Source organism: Schistocerca piceifrons, chromosome 7, assembly GCF_021461385.2.
Source record: "Schistocerca piceifrons isolate TAMUIC-IGC-003096 chromosome 7, iqSchPice1.1, whole genome shotgun sequence".
NCBI lineage: Eukaryota > Metazoa > Arthropoda > Insecta > Orthoptera > Acrididae > Schistocerca > Schistocerca piceifrons.
Window position 1 is genome coordinate 288,760,186 of NC_060144.1, and position 9,703 is coordinate 288,769,888.

The window sequence follows — 9,703 nt, forward strand, 5'->3', positions numbered from 1 at the left end:
AGAGGAAATTAACCACAACCAATCGCTTCAACTTTCACCCAAAGAAGTTACGTTCATAGCGCAATCCTGTCCGTCATGAAATTACCACACACTGGTATACTAAATTCATACTAACTCTCTGTGAAATCTTAGCGAAAACAATAGCTGAGGGCTACTTTGATGATTACACCACATGCTTCACGTGGTCAACTTGGTTTACACAAAGAGTGTAACTCCACAATAATTTTGATAATTAAAATAAATTACATCGATACGCAATTTAGAAAAGAAAAACCTCGAACTGGTTACTATCGTCTTACTATTAACCTGATGGGTCAACCAATTGAATAAGCACGTGGTGCTGGTCTCACAAAGTACACTCCACGTGGGTTGAACATAAAGAGAAGTTGCTATATTGAAAAATATTGTTAAGACGAGACTTTGTAATCTCACGCACATTCGCATTTAAGATTAATGATCTTAGTTAGAGTTACAGATCATTGACTCGTGGTTGCACTTTGCTCACAAAGTAGTGACAAAGCAACTACTAGCAGGTATTCTGAACTTCACACTCGAATTACACTGTGTTGCAATTTAAGATAACATAAGATATTTTAAATCTAAACCTGAAATAAAGGTGTTTAAATTTTCAGTTAGGCTGAACTTAAGAAATCCATTGTCCTACAGACTTAGCAGAGACGCGCTTAGCCGGAGATCTTACCACTTCAGACGCTCGCCGCGGACAGACTGCCGTGGGCCCCTACCAAGGGTGCTTCCAGATACAAAACGGAAGTGATCAGAGAGGCAGCTTCCTATACCAACGTGACAAGGGACGGACAGGACCATCCTAAGAATAGAAACCTCTTTGCTTTTAGAAAGCGTAGCTACCTGTTCCGACGTTGGTCCTACTGTTCTCTGGCAGACTGGCTTGTCTGCTACCATCAAGCATACAACTAGAAATACATTTGCTCATTCATCCTTTCATAGAGAAGGGAAGGGGGATGACAGTATCTTATCATATACAGTATATAAAAGAAAGCAGATGTAGGTTCCGTATGAGACTGTGTGACATGAATTACATATAAACTGTGTTTTAAAGTGTAGTAGTGTGACCATTTTTGATCATGTGTAAAAGTAACATGTTCCACTGCTCAATCTCCTCCCAGATAGTCAGAAACACCACAGTAAATGTAGAAGTGGAATGTATGCCGTAAATGACAACAGTTTTAAAAAATTAACATGAAAGGAATCCAACAGAGACCTTTCAGCGTACAAAGCAGAATTCCTTCCTCTACGTCCTGATCCACATTTCTAGTGTTATGTTTCCCACTGTTCTCATATCTGGTTCCTCTCATTACTTTCTTTTTGTGCTATTTATCCTCACTCAATATTCTGTACTCATGAGACTGCTCATTCCATTCATCAGATCCTGTAATTGATCTTCACCGCCACTAAGGATGGCAGCGAATCTGATCATTCAAATCCTTTCACTTTCAATTTCAATCCCACTCTTGAAACTTTTTCCCTACCTTACCCGCTTTTTAATCGGAGGACTTCGTTCTTGGCATTCCTCACCTATTGATTTCTTTTGATTCTTGTACATACTGTATATTACCCATTTTTCCCCATAGCTTACCGCTATTTTTCTCAGAATTTCGGACATCTGTCATCACTTTATATCGTCGAACGCTCTTTGCAGGTCGAGATATTAAAGTCTTGATTTTTTCTGTCCTGCTTCCATTGTAATACTGCTTATCAGAAATGGGTGGTATTTACGTAAGCTGAGGCGGCCGCTATTTCGGAAACGTCAACACTTTCCCTTCCGCGAAACGCAGCGGCACAGAGATGCGGGTTGCCTTTGTTGGTCAATCATGACTTCACCGCCCCGCCGACCAATTCTTTCCTCTGTGTTAGTGTGTAATGTCAGTGTGTAACGGTCGTGGCTCCTCTGTGACTGTGCTGTAATTTCAAGTTTTAGGAGTGTTCCGTAATGACAGGGAAGTCTGAATACAACTTCCTGAGCAACAGCACACACTGACCACGTTTTTCTGCTAAGTTGGCCACGGAACCCTTCCACCTGGCTAAACAGAGGCGTGGCAGAGGAGGATAATGAAATGTGACTCTCAGTTCCGTTTAACATGTTCTGTTTCATGGCACCTCCAAGTTAATTACCAATGGCGATCAAAAAATTTCCGGTTTAGGCCGTTGCTGCAGCGTTTATGCAAAGTAGCGCTATTTTGATGCTGGTATGCAAGCATGAACATATATGCAAGAGGTTAGTGTGGTATTCATATCTTTCTGACGTGGATGCGGTAAACGCAGTTATTCTTTTCTTTGTTGCCAAAGGACGAACACAGGTAGACATTCATCCGAAAATGAACAATGTGTTTGGGGTAACATATGTCTCGCGAACCACCGTAGTGGAATGGGACACCAAGTTCCATGGTAGTGGCGATTCTGGACAAGACTCCGGTCGATCTGGGAGGCGACCCCCCTCCATTACAGTCAACCATAAGCGAGCGAGTAATGATGTTATTAGGGTGGTGATGTCATCCTTCGACCTCTCGTCCCAAGAAACAATGAAGAGGCAGCCATCTGATGGGTAAGTGATGCCCAACCTGTTCTTTCATTACTGGGGCGCCCTACTTATTGATTTCTAGGATCCTGTCGTTTCCATCACTGAGGAAAGGTACTGCGCAACGCTGGAGAAATTACGGATTGCAACTGAGGCGAAACGTCCGGTAAAACTTCAACAAGGTGTGCTGCTGCTTCATGATAATGCACGTCCCTACATCGCGAATGTAGTAACGCATAAGTTAGGAAAACTCAGGTGGAAGATACGATAGCACCCGCCCTATAGTCCTGATGTCTCCTCATGCTATTTTTACTCCTGAAGTCCTTTAAAAAAGGCCTTGAATGATGGACAGTTCCTGTCGGACGAGGATTTGTAGCGGACTTCTTCACACAGCAGGACACGACGTTTCACCAAACGTGTATCTTCAACATGATGCGACGGTGGGTTCATCATCTCATTTCTAACGGCGATTTTGCCAGACTGCCGTATCTCATCCGGGCAGTATGGCCTTCTTACTGAGACTTTTCGATAGCCCGTTAAAGAAATTTTGCGAGGAATGACATCCTTTTGAGCCACTTTCCATGCAGTAAATCTTCCTGAGTGATTAGGTGGATGATTCTGCGTGTTCTGTACGTTACACAGGGAACCAGAGAGTTAACTTCAGCATACGTGAGCTGGACCAACCTTACAATATTCCTACGGTTGTAGGACTAGCTGCAAACGCAGGGTTTGCCAGCGATGTTATGTTACCTTTATACTCGCTGTCCAGCAACTGGCTAGAATAAAATCGTGCATGTTGTCCATCCTATTTAGCGAGGACGGGTTCACGGAAAACTGCAAAAGCGCCAGGACTTCATTTCTTGTGCTCATCGACCAAGTTTCTCGAGTTTTTTATGACACTGTTTCGAATTAGGTGCTTACCTGCTGTTTCATCATGTAACAGCTTTCTGTCAGCTTTCGTTTGGAGATACATTCAGTAGTTATTTTTGCGATCATATTGCCGACTGTGTGTAATGAATTCTCTTTGCGGAATGTTGTTTCCGAGACTGCATTTGTCTGTTAGAACGGACCTTCTTATGTGCTTTCAAATCAATGACCTTAAGGTTTTATGAAATTTTGTATTCCTAAATCAAAAAACTTTCAATAAGTTTTCTCCCAGAATTCGTGAGATTTTAGAATCTTCATTCGTCCCTTAGCCTTGAGCCTTTCTCGAGGGTTACTCTAATTGAGTATTTAGTCAGTCGAAACTCATCCTGAGCTTTACGATGAATACATCGTCGCCTTTAGCGATCGCAGTTGCCCCGCCAAGAATACTTAAATCGTGATAGGGTTTTCCGATCAGTGCTGAACACAGTAGTTGTAGGTGAAACCTGTCATATGTCCTTTATCTTGCACTCGGTAAGCAATACTATGCTTCATATTGTAGAATGTAAAACCATGGACCTACTGAGTATCGACATGCCTAGTGAATTTATGCGAGTGTTACATTCCCGGAATTTAATACGTTTTTCAGCAGCTCGGTATCTGACCGGTCACGTACCCAAACTCACGCCGTTATTACCCCAGTAGGTTAGAATGTTGATAGTTGAACACCGGTAGGTTTTCAGTACATTTACCACCGAATCTAGCATATTAGTTGCCGAGAGTATGAGTGAATTTTCTCTGTTGATTCTGTCTTATATTAGCCTTCCTATCCACTGTGTACACAAAACAAGCTACATCTCTAATAGCATCCCACTGTTAATGAATATATGATCTCAATTATGTTAGGGGACTTTGTAGTCTAGCGTATATCATTCTTGTTATCTGCATTTCATTCACCGAAGCCTATTTTCCAAATGTAAAAGTCGATGGCAATAATACACTGATAAGCCAGTACATTATGAACATTATCTACTTCAAGTTTGGATGCCTCCTGTTGGTGTTGCGGGCAGGTAACGCATAAAAAGAATGTATGTAGAGTAGAGACGATGGAGAAATACCCTATCAAATTTAAGGGCGAAATAATGAAATCCACTGATAATAGTGATTTCGCCAAAAGGGCAGATCACCATTATGCAAGCCGGCCGCTGTGGCCTAGCGGTTCTCCGGAACCACTCTGCTGCTAGGGTCGCAGGTTCGAATCCTGCCTCGGGCGTGGATGTGTGTGATGTCCTTAGGTTAGTTAGATTTAAGTAGTTGTAAGTGTAGGGGGCCAATGACCTCAGATGTTAAGTCTCTTAGTGCCTAGAGCCATTTGAGCCATACCATTACGCAGAGGCTGTGAACAAGTATCTCGAAAAAGGCGAACCTGGTCGACTGTTCACGTACTACTGTCATGAAGATCTACAGAAAGTGGTAGAAGGGCAGTGAAATTATCACCAGACGCTAAGTGGCTTCAAATCCACGATTCTTCACAGAACATGACGTTTGAGGCTCGTCTTCTCTGTAAAGTACGATAGATGGCATATTGTGGCACCTTTGGCGAAAAGGCACTGTGCCAGTAGACGCACATGTGTTTCGGAGTACACAATTCAGGACACATTCAGCCGACGACCACTGCGTGTTCACATGTTGGTCCAACGACATCATCAGTTACTACTGTAGTTTCATCATCGAGATTGGACGTCTATCATTGGAAATGTGCCGGGTCGTCGGATGAATGGCGTTTGTGCTACACCAGATCGATGGTCATCTCCACAAACGCCATCATCAAGGCAAATGGCATCTCGTAACGCACACCATGCCGCGAAAGCAGGCTGGTGGGGAGCAGTGTTATGGGATGACAGACATTCTTCCGGTGCATGGGACCTGGGGTAGTGTAAGATGTCGTGGTCTCCTGACCTTCATTGCTTACATATTCCGCCCTCACAATCATATTCCGCACGTCAAGACGCTTCATCCGAACCCAAAGTCGATAAAATAAAGTCAATGTTGTATGAATTCATGTAAACGATGTGCAAATAACAAGTGTGCACCGGGGTTGAGACACTCGAGGCTGGCGTACACACACACATTCAAGATACAACGGTCACAAGAGCTTTTAGTTCAGGAGAGGCGGACCGCACCCCGAGAGGCTGGTCCGTTCAGAGGACGATTCAGCCTATCTACGTCGAACGGCGACCGCCAGTGGAGCAGACAGCGTTAACCCAAGTGAAAGGGGAGAATGACCCTGTGTTCAGCTTAAAAGCAAATTCCGCTACATTGTGTGGGAGCGCCCAGCCTACGCATTCTTTACAAACATAGCATGCAGTTTCAGAGGTTTTCACAGGGAGACAGCAAACGCCAAACGCCGATGCTACAGTTTTCCGGATTGGTCGCCTTAAACGAAACGTCATTCTCCCATTTTAGAAGAGCAATGCTGATTGGCAGACGATGTTTCTGAGACCTTGAGCTGAAGGAGTAATGGAAGAGACCAAAAGATATACCCCTTCGTGTCTGGTGTGGAGAGGGCCGTTCCGTTGTCGCTCTTTGAGTGAGAACGCGTAACGAGAGCGTGCACGCTCGTGTGTGTGCTCAAAGAGCAAGGAACAAGTCTCTACTCAGTACTTCACTGGGAGATCACCTCTGTCAAGAGCGAATCGGTGTGTGACTCTATATTGAGTCCTTGCGATTAAGCGTTGTTCACTGTGTTGGCCGCCACACTTACTGTGCGGTGTGAACGGACAGAGTTATAGTTAGACGCCTGCGAGCAAATTTTTGAGTGGCATTGTGGTGGACTGGTTATCTGACCGGTGTACCATGCCAATAATTAGACTAGGGGCGAATAGGAGTCCTTGACTTGATCTAGGCATAGGGGGAGTTTGATTGGCGAAGGACAATCCAGATAGAACGAGAGTTATCTTATTTGTCAGCAGCAAGCAGCGCAGACGGCAGTCATCGCAGCTTACGGTATTGTGCGCTACAGCTCTTGCGAGCCCCATGTTTCCTCCACAACAATACATTTCACTGCATTTCACATGTGACAGCCTCGAGCGTACGTGGCAACATTCCAATGGATAATTATTCGAGTAGGTGCAGCTCTCAGCTATTCAAATGGTTCAAATGGCTCTGAGCACTATGGGACTTAACATCTGTGGTCATCAGTCCCCTAGAACTTAGAACTACTTAAATCTAACTAACCTAAGGACATCACACACATCCATGCCCGAGGCAGGATTCGAACCTGCGACCGTAGCAGTTGCACGGTTCCGGACTGAGCGCCTTAACCCTGAGACCACCGCGGCCGGCCTCTCAGCTATTCTGCCAAGCCAATAACAATCTTAAACTTTGTATAGAAATTTCATTAGCGGATCCTATCCTTAAGAGGTAACTTCACATTCCGAAAAGAACCCGGAAATCAGTTCATAACTAAAAGTGCCATTGTGATTTCTCAGAATTTTAGCAAAATAAATTATAATGTTTCATGTTTTCTTACACTAACTAGCACTACTCCATTATCCAAGTACCCCACTAGTTACGTAAGAAATTTTGTGAATTTTTGTGTCATTTCCTTACAGCGGAAGACTCCAGAAGATATTTATTGCTGAATGTTTTTCAGGCATTTCTCTTTAGAATGTTAGGAGCGTCTGTATGACTTCTGTAATAGTGGAGGGGGGGGGGGGGGGGGGAGGGTGAAAATAGCATCTTGCAGGAGCCACAGGGTAAAGGGTACATCTCTGTTTAATCCCTTGCGCAGAATGACAGAATAGCCACCCACACGCTCACAGTAGAAATCGAAGACATCACTTCAGCTGCGGTCCACCTGCATCCCTTCGTGCTTGATGTCCTCCCTGACGACAATATCTTTCAACATTGTAACTGTCCGTATCTCGAAGCCACAACCGTCCTACAGTGGTTTGAGGAGCATGACAGCTACCAAATTTGCCTCTTGTGGTCCCATGGTTCCTATCTGGGTCGCTGTCGAGCACCGTTACCTCATACACCAATCAGCGGAAAGATATTTATGGGTCTTACGTGACTTCTACGTAGACACGTGGTCCTACATCGCTCCACAAATCTACCAGGGAATTATAGGACAGATGATACGCATAATCAGTGAAATGGGCCAAAAAGCTATGAAGCCTCTGTTCAGAATGTTTTGGCTCGTCAGTATATGTATTAAGATACAATAAAGAGCAATCCTATGTGATTACTAACACACTATCTGTTATTAATACCTCATAGAATACCAAGCCTCATCCCTTGGCGGAATTTAACGTATTAAAATGGTATAATGAACGCTCAAAGAATGAAACAAAATGAATCACAGGAATGCATAACTAGAAAACTCTATGTGCCATCACAAACCGTTGAACTCACGTGCTAATGAAAGTTCTCCACTGTGCACAAAATCTTTGCTAATGATCTATTCTTTCTTATTCTAGAAAGAACATCTCAAATATGTGAAAAATGGTCCTACAATATACATTTAAAACACAGACAGAAAATACCTTTCCCAAATTCAGTCGAGTTACGTTGAGAGGGTTACGAGAATAGTAAAATATCCCCAAACCAAATAATCAAAGAAACGCGAAAATTAAGTCCATTTCATGATCACAATACACGAAAAAACATCAGTTCAAATAGTTCACAGTCCAACATGATGATTCACCAACACACACACATGTTACTAAAATTGGAGCTCACGCTACGTGTATCCCCAGTCCTGTAAAACTGTCGTGTGGGTAGGGCCTCCCGGAGGCTAGACCGTTAGCCTGGTGCAAGTCTTTCGAGTTGAGTCCGGTAATAAAACCGGATAAAATTTGTGTCGTATTCTGGAGCACATTCATACCTCTCATGATTAGAGTCCCCTCAAAAGTTAAAGTATTGCAAGAGCCCTTCAATGCCCGGAATCAGTCACCTATATGACTTAATCACACACATTAACAAAGGCAGATCTGCCTTCTTCCAAGTGTCCAAATGGCTCCCTTGCGCTCTTTTCTCGAAAATTTCCACTCTCCACTCGACCATATTGTTCCACCAGATCAAAATGGTTCTGAGCACTAAGGGACTTACCATCTGAGGTCATCAGTCCCCTAGAACTTAGAACTACTTAAACCTAACTAACCTAAGGACATCACACACATCCATGCCCGAGGCAGGATTCGAACCTGCGACCGTAGCAGCAGCGCGGTTCCGAACTGAAGCGCCTAGAACCGCTCGACCACCCTGGCCGGCTCCGCCGGATCACTGCAAACTTTATCACAACTGCTTCCATTAGCATCCACAGATAGCTCATAAGCCTTTTTACTTAAAACACATCTGTCGACATATTATGGAAATCACCAGCAATAACTGAGTCAACTCCGCTATTACACCATATTAACTTTCGCTACTGCATCGTTCCACATTATAAATCACAGTACAATCGAATTGCACCAAATTTGGTTATATCTCTGTCCCCGTTACATTTTCTGTACACTCAGATTTCTACAACACTGATTATTCTGAAAATCATCTAACTCATTACTTTGAAATTCATCCTTCCACATCCATTCATAATGCATTCTTTCACTAAGAGCCATTGGTTCACTTACATCAACAGGAATATATTTACAAACTGCTTCCTCCAAGATATCTAAATCAGTAGCCTCAGCTTCTGCAGCTTCAGCCTCTAAAGCATCACCTTTTACTCCCTTTAATTATAAATCATCCACTTCCGCCGATACATAACAAAATTCATCACCTGCTGAAGAGACTATCGCTACGCTGCCTTCATAAATACCTTCACGCACTTTCGTCGATATACCACAAAATTCATCTCCAGCTTTGCCACCTACACTAATAGTTACAGGTATTATTTGACTCATCATGAACACTTTCCCACACTACAATAACATATATTACAGTAATATTTAAAATAAAAGAAATGTTATATATATTGAGTCACATTCAGGTCATTCACCAAAAATATAAATGTAATTAGTTCAAAAATAAATACGCCATTATTCCTGTACAGATGTGCTCGTGCTTAATGACAATAAAATGCTAAATATTATTTGAACAATAATTTATGTCTTCTTAACAGAAGTGTCTTTTGGTTTCCCATTTCAACTGTGTTATCCGCTAACATATACGACTGATCACTTTCAAATTAGCACAGTTTTAGTAACACTTGCAATCAACATTTGAACAAAGTTACTTGCAACATAGGAAACTCTTCATTAAATAAGTACACAAATATGACAA